The sequence below is a fragment of the Oryza sativa genome, chromosome 8, assembly GCF_034140825.1.
Source record: "Oryza sativa Japonica Group chromosome 8, ASM3414082v1".
Lineage (NCBI taxonomy): Eukaryota > Viridiplantae > Streptophyta > Magnoliopsida > Poales > Poaceae > Oryza > Oryza sativa.
The window spans coordinates 13,256,171-13,275,068 of record NC_089042.1 but is presented as its reverse complement, the minus strand read 5'-3'; the positions used below and the strand labels follow the sequence as shown (position 1 = coordinate 13,275,068).

The 18,898-nt window shown below is 45.2% G+C and overlaps 1 long non-coding RNA gene and 1 other non-coding gene across 2 annotated transcripts; one reads left to right on the top strand and one right to left on the bottom strand.

Annotated features, from left to right (window-relative positions):
* Positions 1 to 278: 278 nt before the first annotated feature.
* On the bottom strand, positions 279 to 385 carry LOC112936264 (small nucleolar RNA R71). The gene has a single exon (XR_003238391.1). It is a non-coding gene; the product is annotated as a small nucleolar RNA R71 (small nucleolar RNA).
* Positions 386 to 15,562: 15,177 nt separating this feature from the next.
* LOC136351453 (uncharacterized) lies at positions 15,563 to 16,188 on the top strand. The gene is made up of 2 exons (XR_010734571.1): positions 15,563 to 15,653; positions 15,737 to 16,188. It is a non-coding gene; the product is annotated as an uncharacterized lncRNA (long non-coding RNA).
* Positions 16,189 to 18,898: the final 2,710 nt, after the last annotated feature.

Below are 18,898 nucleotides of genomic sequence, written 5' to 3'. Positions count from 1 at the left end.
TTCGACTTGAAGTCCAGCCTCATCACGATGGCGCAGGCTAGCCCGTTCTGTGGCAAGCCTGATGAGGATGCCAATGCTCATCTGCAACAGTTCCTAGAGATCTGTAGCACGTACACCATCAAGGGTGTCAGTCCCGACGCCGTCAGGCTGCGACTGTTTCCGTTCTCCTTCTCGGGAGAGCGAAGCAGTGGTTCTATGCCAACCTTGCTGCTGTCAATACCTGGGACAAATGCTCTACGACATTCCTCTCGAAATTCTTCCCGATGGGCAAAACCAATGCCCTTCGTGGAAGGATTTCAAGTTTCCAGCAGACAAGGGATGAGTCTATTCCGGAAGCATGGGAACGACTGCAAGAGTACGTAGCTGCCTGTCCTCATCTTGAGATGGACGACTGGTTGATCCTGCAAAACTTTTATAATGGACTCACCCCGATGTCCCACGATCACCTGGACGCGGCAGCTGGAGGAGCGTTCTTCTCTAAAACGGTTCAAGGAGCCGTTGATCTAATAGAGAAGATGGTCTCCAATATGGGTTGGAGCGAGGAACGACTCTAGACCAGTCAGCGAGGCATGCACACCGTCAAGGAGACGGAGTTACTTGCTGCTAAGCTGGACCTCCTCATGAAGCGATTGGACGACCACGAGAAATGGCCACAAGGCACCGTCAAAGCCTTGGACTCTCACGCCACATGTGAGGTCTGCGGCAACACAGGTCATTCTGGGAATGACTGCCCGGGAACCCATGAGGAGGCGATGTACATGGGCAACAACAACAACGGGTATCATCCACAAGGAGGTCAGGGGTGGAACCAACCATGCCCATATTATCAAGGAGGTAACAACAACGATAATTTTTCTAACCAGCCCTCCTTGAAGGATCTTGTTTTTGCGCAAGCTAAAACCACCGATGCGTTAAGCAAAAAGCTTGCGGCCAATGACAAGGTCCTAGAAAACATAAATGTCAAGTTAGATGGCTTTGCTTCTGCTTTTCAAAATCAGCTGAGCTTTAATAAAATGATAGAAACCCAGCTAGCTCAGTTGGCATCCTTAGTCCCTGCGATGACGGCAACGGGACGAGCTCCGGAACCACTTAACGAACACGATGAAAGGGGATAGACAGAGAGAGAGAGAGAGAGAGAGAGAGGAAGATGGAAGAGGGTGAGGACGCCGGCCGAAGGCGGCGGCCATGGCGGGGCTCACCGGCGCACGGTGCGGAGTGGGTTCCGGCGGCGGAATCCGACGGGAGAGGGGTGGACGGGGTGGCCCGCACGACGATGAATGCGACGGCGTCGACGGCGTGGCTCGGCGCAGCCGCTAGCGATGGCTAGCGGCGGCCGGAGCGGTGGCGTCGGCGGCGGAAACGAGGGCGACGACGCTAGGGCGGTGGAGTGCACGGGAGCAGGCGATTGCAAAACGAAAAAGAGAGAGGAGGGAACGGGGGTGCTTTATATAGACTCACGAGGGTCGATCGTGGCCGGAGAGACCGCGATTTCGCCGGCGGAGTGGGGAGAGGTTGGGAGGAGAGAGAGGCGGAATTCTAAAATTGAATCCCGGCCGTCTCGAGCGTGGGCACGGGCGGGTGAGAGAGGGAGTGGGCGCGGGGAAGGCGGGCGCGGGCGGCGAGGTGGGCGACGTGGCCCGGGAGACGCGGAGTGAGCGGGGCGGCGGTTGCGGGATGCGGCGGCGCCGGCTGGAGGTGGGAGACGGGCCCGACAGGTGGGCCCCACCTATCGGCGACCCGAAGGGAGGAGGGAGGATGCGGCCGGCTGCTAGGCCTTGGCCTTCGGCCAGCCCAGCGGGGAGGGGGATGGGGAGTAGAATGGGCTAGCGGCCCATTCGAAAAGAAAAGGGGGAAAAAGAAAAAGAAAAAGAAGTGCCATCTAATGACTCGGCTGATAAGTAAGTTCCGCCAGAAAAGACAGTGCCGCAAGAGTACTGGGACACACGGTTGCTGCCGTTCTCTGAACGGAGTAGGAAACCGTCTGTGGACGAGTAATTCGCTCGTTTTGTTGAAGTAATCCAGAAGATCCACATCAACGTGCCGTTGTTGGACACCATACAAATGCCAACATACGCCCGTTATCTCAAGGACAAACTCAACAACAAGAGACCGCTCCCAACGGAGGTGGTCAAGCTGACGGAACAATGCAGCAACATAATACTCCACAAGCTCCCGAAGAAGAAGGAAGATCCGGGGTGTCCTACGATCACCTGCTCGATCGGGGCACAACAGTTCGACCAGGCCTTGTGCGACCTTGGAGCCAATGTCAGTGTCATGCCAAAAGATGTCTTCGACAAGCTCAACTTCACGGTATGGGCACCAACACCAATGCACCTTCAACTGGCTAATTCGTCAGTCCGTTACCCTGTAGGGATAGCGGAGGATGTGCCAGTCAAGATACGGGATTTCTTCATCCCGGTTGGCTTCGTAGTGCTGGACACGGACACGGGAAAAGAGACACCGCTCATCCTGGGCGCCCTTTCCTTAGCACCGTAGGAGCCAACATTGACGTGGGAATGGGGAGTATCCGTTTCCACATCAACAGCAAGGAAGAGAAGTTTGAGTTTCAACCGAGGACGGAACAATGCTCCATGGTCAGAATAAAGTACGGGCCGAACCCACAGAATATTCAAGAGGTCGAAGTAGAGCCACCCAAAACGGACAGCCTGCTGAAATTCATGCAGAATTTCCTGGAGAAGGAAACAACGATGCCCAGGAACGCTGGTAAAACCACCCATACGGGCCAAGAAGCTAGAGCAGCTGGCTCAGAAGAAGCCGCCGTCCGCACCAAAACCAAAGAAGGTGTGGAGGGAGAAGCCAAAGACGCCCGCTCCATCACCTCCGGAGACGATAGAAAATCCGCAAACTGAACTAGATGGAGGTACAGTCTTGCACGTCGGACTTTAAATGATGCGACCTTCGCCAACAGGTAAATTGGTATGTATCCGCATATTTGTTTTCAACAATTTGAATTTTTGCATCATCACATGTTTGAATTTCAAAGTTGCATTTAGGATTTTTGAATTTTGAGGAAATTGTTCAAATGAATTTTTCAGAGCAAACCAAAATAAAATTTTCAGTGAAAATTCACTGTGCCATGACCACACTGACCGTTGGAACCCATTGGCTGAAAGTGGGTCCGGTTGGGCCCACCGTGGGTTTGGCCGAACCAGCTAGGCCAACGGTCGGCTGCCTCCTTCTTTAAGGCAACGGCTAGTGGGCCCCATAGGTCGGTTTTGACCATTCTGGGTGCACTACTTAAGCCAACCAGCCGAGAGAGGGAATTCCACCCCATTTCAACACATTTTCATTCCCTCTCCAAAGTTTGCTCTCAAGTTCATTCAAGCTTTGATAGTTTCCCTCAAATTCAAACACTTAGTTGCATATATACAAGTTGCTTTGGTGAAACTAACCGGCGGGTGAAATTCTTGTCAGTCCTAACCCCCGCCGAGTTAGTCCGTTCTTGCTCCATTGTGCAGAATGAGGAGGCGACTGTCACGTCTGTTCAAGGGGTCTGGCTCTTCATCAAGTCGCCATGACGAGTCTAGTACTCATTCATCAACAGATGTCTCGATGGAAGACGCCGAAGCTCCGCGATGACTCCTGAACGACACCGACCTCGACCTTGTCAGTGATCGGGAGAGACAAGCCTACTACATGCTGAGCGACCGGAAGTATGCTCACACGCGAGAATACTCACCGGAGCTGCTAAAAAAAGATAGGTATGGATGCTGAATTTCGTACTATTTGGAAGCTGTTGGTTGGCAGAGATTTGATGTGGTAGATGAGCCTGGTTCTTGTCTGCTTACTTTGCAAATTCTTTGCACTTTGAAAGAAATAGAAGATGGAATTTCCTTTCATTTTTTCCGTGAAGAGTTTACACTTACATGGAAAGGCTTAAGTACACTTCTTGGTTTTCACGATTCCTGTAAAATCGATCTCCAGAAAGGAATTTCTGGGTTCGAGAAAAATAGGTTTCGGGAAGATATTTCCGGTGCTCCAATTTGCAAGAAACCTAGAATGAATGATATCCATAATCCTACACTTAGGCTCATGCACAAATGGATTGCTATGACTCAGTTTCCTAGAGGTGATATGAGGCCCATTATGGGAGATGAATTGATTATCATGTTTGCCATGGTTAGAAAGATCAAAATTGCTCCTGTGAAATGTATGATAAGGCAATGGTTAGAAAGTATAAAGTTCTCTGCTCCTGTTGAGTGCACTTCTCTGAATACTCGGATAGCAAAAGGGCTAGGGGTCGTTAGCGACCAAATTGCTTTTATCTCAGCCGCTCGTCCGTGTATTAATGAGGCTTATCCAGTGCAAGGGCATATTCTGAAACATGGAGTAGATGGATCTTTGATTTACTTTTTCCTCGGGTGTACAAATGAAATCCCGTTGCCAAATGTGGTGTATCATTTGTACAACTGCCGTGAACTAACCATTCCCCTGCAGACCATAGAAGAATCTCGTGTAGGTGGAGCATACAGGGAGACGCGCAACATGACAAGAAATGAACTAGAATGTTCATCATCCTCAACACCGTGCAGATGTATGAGGCAGGTTGGGAGCCAACTGGGGATGCACCCGGATGGACCCAAGCTCGACGTCACAGTATCGGAGTCTCAACCTGGGCAAGTGCCAGTGAGGACCGGTGGCATGCGCCTCATGACATCTAGTGGGGGGACAATCAACCTTCCAGATCAAGTGGTGTGCCTCCATCTCCAAGTGAATGGCGCTCAAGTTCCTCTCGTTCGGACTTGGGTGAAATCACTTGGAGAATGGACACCCTTGCACTAGCACAAACGCAAGGATGGCAACAATCTGCTGATGCGCAGTTCGCCAACTTCAACAACATGATGCAGCAATAGCACGATGACCTTCAAGCGTAGTTCCGCTTTCAGGGGTTCAATCCTTATCAAGGACCTTGAGTGAAAGCCAAGCTTGGGGGGGGTCATCTCTTCCCCCCACTGAGGTAACTTGTATCACATTGCATATTTTCCCTTTCCAATTACATATTTGCTTTCCAATTGCATCTTATAAAACTTGAAAACAACATAAAAATTTGCAAAATAAAAAAATACAAAAAGATAGGATAGGTTTGAGTCATGCTAGGTAAGACAAGCTAGTTTTCTTTGTAGAAATGATGAATAGTTGCTCTGTTTTATATCTCTTATATATGGGTTCTTGGTAAGTGCTCTCTCAAAGGTCAAATAAAAGTAGCCAACAATTATCCGGGAACCTGAGGTAAATGAGCTGCACTTGCTGATCTAAGTCTAGGTTGTTGCGAGATATGAGATAGTAAATATGAGTTGCTATGATTATGATACTAGTTTGACTTGAATTCCGGATGTTTTGTTTTTCAAAATGATAAAATTGAAAGTTCCTCATTTGATATAAATTCCTAACAGAGCCAAAAATGTGCTATCATGATTAAATCATATACATTTTGGTTACTTGTCATTCCATTGAACTCTATCAAACTCTTGTGACTTGTATAGATACTTCTCATGCTCTATGATCAAAATCATACATCCACATATATGCACATGCCAAACTCCTACACTGGGAGCTAAGCAATATTCCATTACATTTCCATATTACCACCAAAATAAATTCTCCATGCTTTCATGTGCTTTCTCCTCCTAAAAAAATCCTTTTGAAAAAAAAAGGAGGGAAATGCATGATTATGAAAAAAAAATGTTATGCTCCATCAAGCATGAGCATGATGTTGAAAAAAAAAATGTAATCATGCCCTCTCCTAATCAATAAAAGAAGGATTTTTGGGAGAAGAAGGTAAGCACAAAGGAGAAGCTTTTTCTTTATTTTCCTTCATATATCATTTCCACCATATACCACACACATTTTTGCACTATCTTGATCTTGAGTATGTTTAGTTATCTGCTTTAGTCTATGTTTTTGACTTAGTAATAAATGTGAATGCAACTATGCCTTGTTTGATCCCTACCTAGCTCTACATATTAAAACCTTAGAGTAGGAATAAAAAAGGCAACAATTGGTGAGGAATTCATTTTGATACACTTGGAGAGACTGAGTGAATTATTTGAGGAACTTGGCTTTCTTTTGCAAAATCATTTGAAAACTTCCGGAATAAGAGTTGAATAAAGATTGGGTGATTGGTGCTCTAATTACTATTATCTTTCAATCGCTCAAGGCAAGGAAAAGCAGTGTCTCATGGGAATCAAGGGTAAGGGTATGCCACCGTGCCAAAGATTATTTAATTTGAGAGAGAGTACACATACCTTGCACCTGTATCTTTGAGATATGCAGCATAGTAGCAACTCCTGATCAACAACCAAGACTTTGTTTCCATTCATCCTTCACTCGGGACAAGCAAAGGTTCAAGCTTGGGGGGTTTTGTTGACGGTCGTTATTGATAGGTTTCGACCGTCAATATTACCAAAATAGAGGAGAACTAGTGATGCTTTCAATGCATAAATATGTTAGAATAATAATATTCCACTAGTATTAGGTCTACTAAACTTTTGCAGAGAATAACAATAAAGTGGAGGAGAATCGACATCAACTTAGACGATAAATCAATCGGACGATGTCGAGAACCAGACTTATGTATGAATGGGCCAAGAACTCAGAATTAACATGACAACCTGGGCCAAAATTCACAAGTCTACGAAGGAGAAAAACAAAGGAGGCCGCAAGCCGAAGATGGGCTGGGTTGGGCCAGCCCATGGTTCGGCCGAACCATTGGGTTCGGCCGAACCTGCCGTGAAGCCGCTGGATGCAGGGTTTGGATGGACGGTGTGGATTCCTTCCCTATGACGGTTGGAGGGTATTACCGACCTTTCCAACCGCCATAACCGTCATTACCTGCCTATTTAAGGAGCTCACCTTCTCACTTCACTCACACAACTCAAGCAATAGCTCTCTCATTTCTCTCAAGTTTAGTTTAGTAGTATCTAGCTGGTGGAATAGGAATAGAGTAGAAATCAGGTGCCCGGAAGCCTTCGGAAGAGTTCAGATATGGCTCTAGTAGCTTTTCTTTTCTCTTTTATAAGCTTTGTACTTTTACTAGAATACTCTTCTAAATACATTTATGGTATTGAAATACTTTCCGAGTATATGAGTACCTACTTTACATGTTATACTGAATATACGGCTAGCTTATCTGGAAGATGCTTTGGTGCGGGTATAGTGTTTGCTTATGTAATTACTTTATGTCATGACGATGATATTAGAGTAGTATCTGGTAGTTTAGACGTGATGTCTAGATTACGGGATATCATTATTTGGGGTTATATATTGTAGATGAGAGGTGGGCTGCTGATGGTGACAGCTCAGTACGGGTATTCCTCTGCGCCTGTATATAATCCTAAGTTAATTCCCTGGGGAGGGTATTCCTCCGTATTTAGCCCCGGTTGTATGGTCATGACGGGCTGTCGTAAGGAACTCGGCAGTCAAGGGTAGCTTCTCGATGTACCAGGAGGGCATCGAATAGAGGGTATTAGCTAGTATATCAGTTAACTAGAATGTATGTATACTATGTATATTAGAAGTATAGGAATAGATTTTCTTTCTCTTTTCTTCCCACTTAGCTTAGATGATATATTATGAGAATGAGTAGTTAATGCTTGTGTTTCACTCTACCCTTGGATTATCTTAACTCCTGCTTAGAATATGATTATCACAAGTGATATATAAATTATGAGTCCAGTTCTCTCTACATGATCTTCCCACGGGATAAAATAAATACGATACCCTTGGAATACTCTCGGGTGAAATGCTACAATGGTATATCTGTGAGCCTATGGATGAACTCTGTAACCGTAATATACTAGAAGTATTTTTGCGCCATTGCTGGGAATTATATTTCTAGTAATGTCGTTAAGAAATACCAACAGTCTCTTTGGTCATCCTCACACCTCCTTAAATAGCTAGGTACCCCTTTAGGGTTTCTCGGGTTTTGTTTACATTAAAGTATAGCCATTGCAACTTTACCTTGTAGTTACGTGTGTCGCATAGACTACCTAAGTACTTGTCTCCAGAACCCCAATTCATCGTGTGTATTCTTTGCAATTCGGATTGCATTCATCTTGTTCTTGCTTGTGTCCTTCGTTTTGCTTGTAGGAATAAGGTTGATCTCCATCAGTAAGATAAACAAAGACATGGAGAGGTGTATCAATCGATAAGGCGCAACACAACAACGTCTTGTACGGTTGTGTGACATCCTGGTCCAATTAGGATTTGGCCTGTGTGGCCCATGAGAGCTGTGTGCATGTTTAGTACCACCTTGCTAGTGTAGCAAGATTGAAACCAACTTATAAGGACTCTTCCCTCCAACCATGCCACTCTCGGGTTAACCCTTTTACACGAAGCGATGGCGAATGTGTAAATGGAGTGGTATGTGTAAGTGGGTCCACCCGTCGGATGGGCTATGGATCAGTGTGCGAGCATATAGTGCATGTGGGCTCTGTGTGAGGCACATGGCATGGCATATGGTGCCGGCACTGCACGCACGTAGGAGGGGCTGTGTTCTTGGACATTTGCCTTATATGCCTATGTGGCTACATGGCTAAGTTAGGCCAACGGGGACGTTGGGTCCTTTAAGGGAGGGTGTATGTGACATCCTGGCCCAATTAGGATTTGACCTGTGTCCCATGAGAGCTGTGTGCATGTTTAGTACCACCTTGCTAGTCTAGCAAGGTTGGAACCAACTTATAAGGCCTCTTCTCTGCAACCATGTCACTCCCGGGTTAACCCTTTTATGAAGCGAGGACGAAAGTGTAAGTGGGCCCGCCCGTCGGATGGGCTAGCTATGTGGTTCTGGAGGGAGGGCTGTTACTGGTTGTAGTCGGATCATCAACGTTTGTCCCAAATCGTAGTTACCATCAACTCACCGGATGAGCAAATCGTAGTTATCATCAACTCACCGAAAGATCAGGGAAACTAGACCCGTGTGTTTACACCCAAATTTGACACCTATGGACGAAATAGGGGAAAATTGCCGAAGTTTGAAAAGTGACGGGTTTCCTTCACAAATTTGGCACCTATGGACGAAATAGGGGAAAATTGCCGAAGTTTGAAAAGTCAGACCGCAGGTGTGTTTACACCCAAAATTGGCACCTATGAACGAAATAGGGGAAAGTTGTCAAAGTTTGGAAAGTGACGGGTTTCCTTCACAGGGCTGGTCAGACCGCATGTATGTGTGTGGGCAGTCTGACCGCGGCCTGAACTCTGGTCTGACCGTAGGTATGTGGCTGGTCAGACCGTCAGGGTCCGAGCCCGAGTCTGTTTTCGTCGGGTCTCGGGTTTCCTTGCTTGAAAAGGCATGCTTCGGGTTTTCTTTAGTTTGTATCCCGAGTTGGACTTGGATGAGGGCCTATAGAGGTCAAGACCAACCCCTATTTAAGAGATAAGACTGGTTCAATTATAATCCCCCCAAACACATAATCTACTTAAATCGTTTTTTCTTTTTAATTTTAGCCATGTTTTCTACTCTACCCTAGTTTTAGTCTATCTTTGTCGATTTGCGCCGTAAATCGTCCGCCGCCACTGCGAGAGTGCGACACCTCTTTGTAGGTTTGTCTTGAAAACCTTTCGTTCTACCCACAAGACGAGTAGTTATCCTCGTATCGATCTAAATCGGCCTAAAGGCTGATTTTGATCTTTAAATCGGCTCCACTAGCTGGTTTAGCCGTTTTCACCGCAAGGCGTTTAGGTGCTGCGATCGTGCTTGTTGACTTGTCACAAAAAATCACCAACACGTTTTTTGACGACTCCGTCGGGGAAGAAATCTATTCGGCTTTAAAATAGCCGAATTTGCAATTTATCCGTTGTTTTGTCGAGACGACTGTTTCGGCCGTGCGGCCGAAATCAATCTACTATTTTATTTTGTTTTTACCGGCTACCATCGTGTCATCCTCGCCGAACACATCTGTTTCGGCGGCAATACAGCAATACACACGGCCACAGGCACAGGAAACAAGCAACAGCCGACCGATCTGATCGATCGTGCTAGTCCTTGCTGTGCACAGAGAAAGTTTGAAACTCAATCCAATTCAATATACTGTGCATACGTATTCCAAAAATTTTCTTTAAAAAAGATCAGGCTACCAGAGCTGATCTACCCAGATTAGGCAAAACTGAATTGGTTTGTTACCGAGAAAAGAAAATCAGAGCCGACTCACATCGGCTGTAAAAAGTTCCAAATTTCGCTAGAGCTACACAAAATTACGTCTGTTGCTGCGCACAATCAGAAAACCTGAAAATCAATTCTAGCCGATCTAGTACTGTGCATATATTATTTGATCGGTTGACCCTCGAGGAAATCAATTTTGGTCAAATTTGTTACACATCAAAGTATACGAAGGAAATCAAAGACAGTATATTAATCTATTCGGTCAAAATATTTTGGTTATGAGCTATATGGCCGAAATTAATCGAGAAATTTCTTCATCAACTATGATGAGCGGGAACGAGATCGACAAGGTCACATGGGAGTGATAACAATCCGGCCCAGGTGGGGTCGGCCGAGGCCCAACAAATTAAGGTTGTCCGGACCCCAATAGTTCTTAGGCACACCCACTCGGGAAAAGGCCCGATCTCCCTAAAAGACTAGTCCAATAGGGGAAGGGCGGCTCTCCCTTTTAAGGTGGGATTATTCAGAGTCTCACACAGTCGCCGCCCGACTTTGTCGTCTTTGCCAGCGGGTAATAGTGGAGGATGTCCTCATCAGGGAGGATCTTGATGAGGAGCAACGTCAAGTCATGAAGGAGTGGATCAAGGTGATTACACAAGAGAGGTTGATGAAATCATGCATCAGGACCCATCAAGGTGTGGTTCTCAAGTCTGGTCCTCCTCTCAAATTTAAGGTAATCTCCAATTCGCCCGATCCATCTCTTGCCATTCGAAAACATATTTATCGTTATATAGATGCATCTGTTAGCACTTATATTGAAAAAATTATGATATGTTAGAAGATGCTTGTAAAACTTTCTTTAATGAGTCTATTAAGAAAATTGGCTCTCAGATAGCCAGTTATCAAAAATCTAATGCTACTTCTAGTTTTGCATCTATACAACATATCTATAGTATTATGGATGGATCGACTGGCATTTACACAGCCGATTCCTCGGGAATCGGTTATATAAAAAGCGTAGCCGACGGTCAAACCGCGCATGACGCCGATCAGACCGCACCCACCATAGCCGGTCAAACCGTGCCCTATCTCGGCCAGATTGTGCCTCCTGTGGTCGGTCTGACCGCATCATTGACTACTGGTCAGATCGGGTGCTTGGCCGGTCAGACCGGGCTATCCATAGCCGATCAGATCTACGCCTTGGAACCTCTTCCAGAATTTTGTCCCACAACTAATAGCACTGATTTTAATTGTTATTTGCCTCATGTTAGTACTATTAGTCATGTTATTCCACATACACATGTTATTCACAATGATAATGCAGTAACATGTATAGCCGAATCAAGCGACGGTTCGGATTGTGCTAATAATTTATGCAACAAGACCATAACAAGTATAGCCGAACCAAAGGTTGGCTCAGATTGTTTTACTAACTTGGATAATAATGCAACAATCAATATAGCCGAACCAAGCGACGGTTTGGATTGTGTTACTAGTTTAAATAATGATGGAATAGCCAAACCAAGTGATCGTTCGGATTGTGTTGCTAGCTTAGACAATAGCATCGTTGAAAATATAGCCAAACTGAATGACGGTTCGGATTGTATTACAAATGAAAATGAGCTATCTTTGTCACCTAAGACCGAATCACAGATCGGTCATGTGAGTGTTGAAAATGAAAGTGACAATGACTTGCGAGGTAATGACAAAGTAGAGTACAAGCAACATCGCATACATATCCAAGGCCGTATCTGTTTGGAACCCTGGGTTCCAACCCCCCTCCATCGTATTTCGCGTGCATGCTTTTCAAACTGCTAAACAGTGTATTTTTTGCAAAAAGTTTCTATACGAAAGTTGCTTAAAAATCATATTGATCCATTTTTTTTAAAAAAATTAGCTAATACATAATTAATCATGCGCTAATTAACCGCTCTGTTTTCCGTGCGCACTGTGCATCGTGGGAGCGGGTGATTCCGACCACAGCCTTACACAAGTCCTAGGTAGCTTAACATGTGTTCACACTAGGATTAACAAAATCCAGTCAACTTATCTTAAGCCGGCAATTTTGCCGGGTTTCGATTGGACCACGTAGCACTATTAGATATTAACGCGTGCTTGCCATTTTGCCTGTACAATCGCATGTTTTCGCTGGGCCAAACAATCCCTCGTGAGCAGCCGAGCCTGTGGGGGGCTGAGGGCATGTGTGCCGAGCCAGCTAGGCGCTGAGCCGAGACACGGTGGTGTTTGGATCGATGTTGGTATTTCTTAACGATATTGCAGTACATACATTAATAAAATGCAAATTAGAGTATGACTAAGGTGGTGTTTGGATCGATGTTGGTATTTCTTAACAACATTACTAGAAATATAATTTCCAGCAATGGCGCAGAAATACTCCTGGTATATTATGGTTACAGATTTCATCCACAAGTGCACGGATATACCATTGTAACATTTCACCCGAGAGTATTCCAAGGGTATCACGTTTGTTTAATCCCGTGGGAAGATTATAGTAGAGAGAACCGTACTAATAATTTATATATTACTTGTAATAACTATAGTCTAAGCAGGGGTTAATATAAGCAGAGGATAAAGTGACACACAAGCATAAGACTACTCATTCTCATATTAAATTATCTGAGCAAAGTGGAAAGAAAATAGAAAAATAATATATTCCTATACTTCTAATATACATATTGTACATACATCCTAACTATAAGATTAACTAGCTAATATCCTCTTTCCGATGCCCTCCTGGTGCTTCGAGAAGCCACCCATGACTGACGAGTTTCTTACGACAACCTGTCATGACCATATAACAGGGGCTAAATACGGAGGAGTACCCTCCCCAGGAAATTAACTTAGGACTATATACACACGCGGAGGAATACCCGTACTGAGCTGTCACCATCAGTGGCCCACCTCTCTTCCACAGCATATAACCCCAAATAATGATACCCAGTAATCTAGACACCACGTGTAAACTACCAGATAGTACTCTAATATCATCGTCATGACATAGAGTAATTGCATAAGCAAACATTATACCTGTACCATGGCATCTCCCAGATAAGCTAGCAGTAAAATCAACATAACTCGGATATAAAGTAAAGTTGGTATTCATATACTCGGAAAATATTACAATACCAAAGTTGTATAAAGAAGAATATTGTAAATAAAGTACAAGTCTTACAAAAGAAGAAAGGAGAGCTGCTAGAGCCATATCCGAACTCTTCCGAATACTTCCGGACTCAGACTTCTGTTCTATTCCTACTCCACTAGCTTGAGAATACTAAACTAAGCTTAAGAGAGTATGAGAGAGCTTGCTTGAGGTGTGTGTTGAAATGGAGGATGAGAGCTCCTTTTATACCTTCCCAATGATAGTTGTGACCGTTGGAATGGTCGGAAATACCCTCCAACCATCATTGGGGGCTAATCCACACCGTCCAGGCAAAGCCCTAGATCGGATGATGCTGAGAAGGGTTCGGCCGAGCCCCCTAGTTCGACTGAACCATTGGCTGGCCCAACAAGCCCAGGTTTTGGCTGGCGGCCTCCTCTCTTGCTCCCATATGTAGACTTGTGAATTTTGACCCAATTGATCATGTCATTTCTGAATTCTTGGCCCATTCATTGATAAGTCTGGTTCTCGACATCGTCTGATTGATTGATCGCCTGTTTTGATGCCAATTCTCCATTTTAGAGCATGCCCAGCAGATCTTCCATCGGGCATCCATCTCAATTTTAGCGTATGGAGGTGAAAAACCAAGATCCAACAGAGTCTCCATCACACACGCCATCTTTAGATGTCATCCAAACCGAGCGCTCTCCATGCCAAATTTGGCGTTTCTCTCTCCTCACGCTATCCCCCCAACTGCTCAGCTCGACGAACTCGCGCCACCATCCAGATGGACATAGAGAGGATGGACATACCGGGTCTGCCGTTGGTGTTCGCCGGAGTGGAGGCCCCGCCGTCTGCGCCGCCCCATCAGGACTCCGCGCCGCGCCGCTGCTCCTTCGCTCGCTTCACCTGCCGCCATCGCGATATGGCGGCCGCCGCCGGCCTCCTCCGTCCCTTGCTTGCCCACCGCCGGCTACTTCCTCCCCAGCCATCCGCGGCCCTCGCCTGCCTGGCCGCCGGGCTCCGCGGCCACCGCGTGCATCCTCACCGCCCGTCGCCCGCTCGGCCGCCGCCGCCCCTCACTTGCCTGGCCGCCGCCGCCTCTCGCCAGCTCGTCCGCCACCGCCCCTTGGCTGCACAGCCGCCGCCGCCGCCTCTCGCCAACTCCTCTGCGCAGCCACTGCCTGCAAAGAGAAGTAGTACTAGCGGAGAATCGGAGATGGTAGAGAACAAGCAGTGAGGAAGTAGTACTAGCAGTTCCCTAGCGATTAAATGAGGGGAGAAAATGTAGTAATGTTAATTTGTTGGGTTATCATTTTAAATGCTTCAGTCACCCAATAAAAATATATCTGTTAAAGTTTATTCGTTTCAAAATATTATGGTGATAAATACAACGTTAAAATTAAGTTGTTCAAAATATATCCCTTAAAATATAAATGTAAGGTTAGTTGGAAGATATTACTAAAATATAGGATGATGGGATATGGATGATATAGTATAGATGATGTGTTGGAGTTGGAAGGGATATGGATGAGGAATCTTTTTGGATGATAATCCATATGGGCATTTGGGGGATGAAATATAGATGAGCTGCTAGGGATGCTCTTATGTTCATTCTCTGCAAGAGGTTAGCAATCCCAGTACTAGTGGAATACTTATTATTCTAACACAAATATGCATTGTAAGCATAACTAGTTCTCCTTTATTTTGGTAGTATTGACGGTCGAAACTGATCGCTAACGACCGTCAACAAAACCCCCTAAGCTTGAACCTTTGCTCGTCACGAGTAAAGGATGAAAGGAAACAAAGACTTGGCTGTTGATCATGAGTTGCTACTATGCTGTATATCTCAAATGTATAGGTTCAAGGCATATGTACTCTCTCTTAAATCAAATAATCTTTGGCACGGTGGCTTACCCTTACCCCTGATTCCCACGAGACATTGTCTCTTCTTGCCTTAAGCGGTTGAAAGACAGAACAACAATTAGAGTACTAATCACCCAATCTTCATTCAACTTTTATTCCGGAAGTTTTCAAATGATTTTTGTAAAAGAAATCCAAGTTCCTCAAATGATTCACTCGGTCTCTCCAAGTGTATCAAAATGAATTCCTCACCATTTTGCCTTTTTGATTCCTACTCTAAGGTTGATATGTGTAGTTTGGTAGGGATCAAACATGGCATACTTGCATTCACATTTATTACTAAGTCAAAAACATAGACTAAAATAGATGACTAAATATACTCAAGATCAAGATCGTGTAAAGTGTGTGTGTGTGTGTGTGATATATGGTGGAAATGAAATGTTTAAAATAAAGAAAAAACGTGATGAGGACATCCCTTCCAACGATACAACCACGCCTATTGCACAGCAAGGACCAATGACTAGAGCTCGAGCTCGTGAACTTAATTATCAGGTAAAGTCATTCCTAGCTAATCATACAAGTTCTTCTCAGAATTGGGTGCTACTAAATGGTTGTTGTGATCTACTTGTTGTTAGGAATATGGGAGAGGAACCAAATCGCAAGCAGCACTAGCAGCGCTGATTTGATGAAGTCAATGCTCTTCACTCCGGAGGGCAAACGGGGCAAATGAGTACTTGTTGGAAAGATCTCGTCGTCTACTTTCAGCTATGTGTGGCCTCACCATCAACTTTGACCCAGGCTGCTCAGAATGACGAAAATAGTTCTTTACATCAGAAACTTGGGCTTGGGCCTTGTTTCATTACAGCCCATTAGGGGTCCACAAAACCTAGGGTTTGCTCCCACCTCCTCTCCTGGTCATTCCTCCACCTATATAAACTCCTAGCAGCCACCATTTTGCACTTTGGGTTTTGTTTTGATGTAAGTTTAGCTGCAGCTACTTCCTTGTACTCGCGTGTGTCGGCTAGACCACCCGGATACTTGTATTCAGAACCCCATTTTGGTTTGTTTAAGTTTCATCATTTGACAAGTGCCGTGAGCTGTTTCCTTGTCAACTTGTTCTTGCTTGTTCTTCGATTGCTTGCAGGTTCAAGGTTGTTCTTGGCACGGCAAGAACAGCAACAACGTGGAGTCGGTGTACCGGTTGCTAAGGCGCAGCACCCCTGTGGTAGTTGTAGTCGGACCGCCAACGTCGTATCCTTCCCCAAATCGAAGTTTATCCTCCTCTCATCGAAAGATCGGGAACCCCCGTTGCTGCATCAAGTGGTATCAGAGCTCAAGTTGCTCGGTGAGAGATTTTATCACTTCTTTGTTTTTACCTACAGCCCAAAAGAAAAACCACTAAAATAGGTCAGACCCGAAATCACCAAAACATGTTGAGCCTTTGCTGTTCTACTTAGTCTTTGCTTGCTGAGTTTTCGATTGCATCGATTGGTTGAGTTGCTGGTTCTAGTAGTTTAGTCCTTTAGAGTTTCGAGTTCTGCCCACGAATTCGTCACCGCAAACACTTCCACCATCACTTCTTTTATCTTCATCCCGCTGCCACCATCACCACCATATTCACCACGAAATCCACCTCCAACCCCACCAAATTTCGTCCACCACAACCAGCAGCACCCTCATCACCACATCAGCCACCCCCAAATGCATTTATTGCTGCCTCCACCAACAGCCAACCCTTTTGCAACTTTTTGAAGTGAATCAGCCCTTCCCAAGAAAGCATTTAAGTGCTCTCACTTTTGACTTGTTGGCTGAATCATGTAACTAGCCAACCAACCCATCATTACTTCTTGTTTTGATTTGTTGGCTGAAGCTTGTGAAATTTCGAAAATGTTTGAGAAAAGGTTATTTTGCTAAGGCTTGTTTTGACTTGTTGGCTGAAGCTTTGAGCTTGCTGTACAAAAAAAAAAAGAAAGAAAAACAAAAAAAAAGAAAGAAAAAAAATCAGAAGTGAAGAGAAGGAAAAAAAAAAAGGAAGGGAAGAGAGGAAGTTGTTGTTGTTGCTGTTGTGTTTGTGTTATTTTCGTGCTATTTTGAGTGGCTACGCTTGTGACTAGGCTCGCGTCTCTAAAGGGTTTTGCCTAGGACCAGCACAATACCATCGTTGAATGATTATTCAACTTGCTTTGATTAATGTGGTTCTAGCTGTACCTTGATATTACTTGCAGCCACCTATAGCTCCACAAATTTTTATCTACTATATCACAGGATCGTGTTTGTTGTCGGCTCCAGTACTACTAACCGTTGTTGCTGTTCTTGCTGTTTGCCAACGCCTTTTACATAACAAAGTAAGAACATGTAAGAACTCGTTTGCACAAGTTTGGTAGAAGTGGAGATGGACAACACCTAGCTCCAATAGTTGATAGGACATATTTCTTGTGAATTGTTTCTTCCCATTAACCATGACAGGAGGATCGGGGGAGCACCCTCAACATTCACCACGTACGAGGGGCATCATACAACATTTTGAGCGCCAAGTGAGGGAGCATGCTGAAGGCCTTGATGAGGATGTTAGGGTCGCCAATGATCGCCTTGGTCAATTGGAGGCTGCTCAAATTGACACCAACTCCAAGCTTTCCTCATTGGAGAGGTCCCTTGTGGCTGTGAACACTTCTCTTGCAGGTATCTTGAATACGTTGGAGAGAATGGGCCAAGATGGTCATGATGGATCGGCTAGGCGCAACCACAATGGCCATGATGCTAATAGCAGCATCGCAGCAAGGGAAGAACTGGAGTACGTTGCTGACACTGAGCATGATGAGGAGGTACTTGGTCGTCCACAAAGACAACAGCGCCGGCAGCGCCATGGCTTGGGCGCTCCACCACGGCGGGAGGTACGTGATAATGATGATTCTTTAGGCAAGATCAAGTTTACCATTCCTTGCTTTGATGGAAAATATGACCCTGATGCATATCTTACTTGGGAGTTAGCCATTGATCAGAAATTTGCTTGCCATGATTTTCCTGAGAATAAATGTGTTAGGGCTGCTACTAGTGAGTTCACTGATTTTGCATCCATTTGGTGGAGTGAATTTGTTCGTTCCAATCCAAATAACACTCCCCAAACCTGGGATGCAATGAAAAGAGTCATGCGAGCTAGATTTGTTCCTTCATATCATGCACGTGATTTGCTGCACAAATTGCAACAACTTAGACAGGGAAACAAATCTGTAGAGGAGTATTATCAAGCTTTGCAAACAGGAATGCTTCGTTGTGGATTGGTAGAAAATGATGATGCTGGTATGGCTAGATTCATGGGTGGGCTGAACCGAGAAATTCAGGACATTCTAACCTACAAAGAATATAATTCAATTAATCATTTGTTTCATCTTGCTTGTAAAGCTGAAAGGGAAGTACAGGGACGAAGAGCTAGCTTCAGGACTAACATTTCTGCAGGTCGTGCTAGCTCTTGGACATCTTCTAACGCTGCTGCACCGTCAACTCGAGCAGCAGCACCATCGTCCTCAAGCAACAAGCTGCGTCCCTCTACAACAAACTCTACACCATGCCCGAGTGAACCAACAAGAGGGGTTGCTGCTACACCTTCCAAGACCTCATCATCAGTAGCTTCATCAGGAAGGACAAGAGATATTCAGTGCTTACGCTGCAAGGGCTATGGTCACGTGCGCAAGGACTGCCCAAGCACTCGTGTAATGATCGTGAGAGCTGATGGTGGGTACTCCTCCGCTAGTGATTTAGATGGAGAAACCTATGCTTTGCTTGCAACTAACAATGCACGG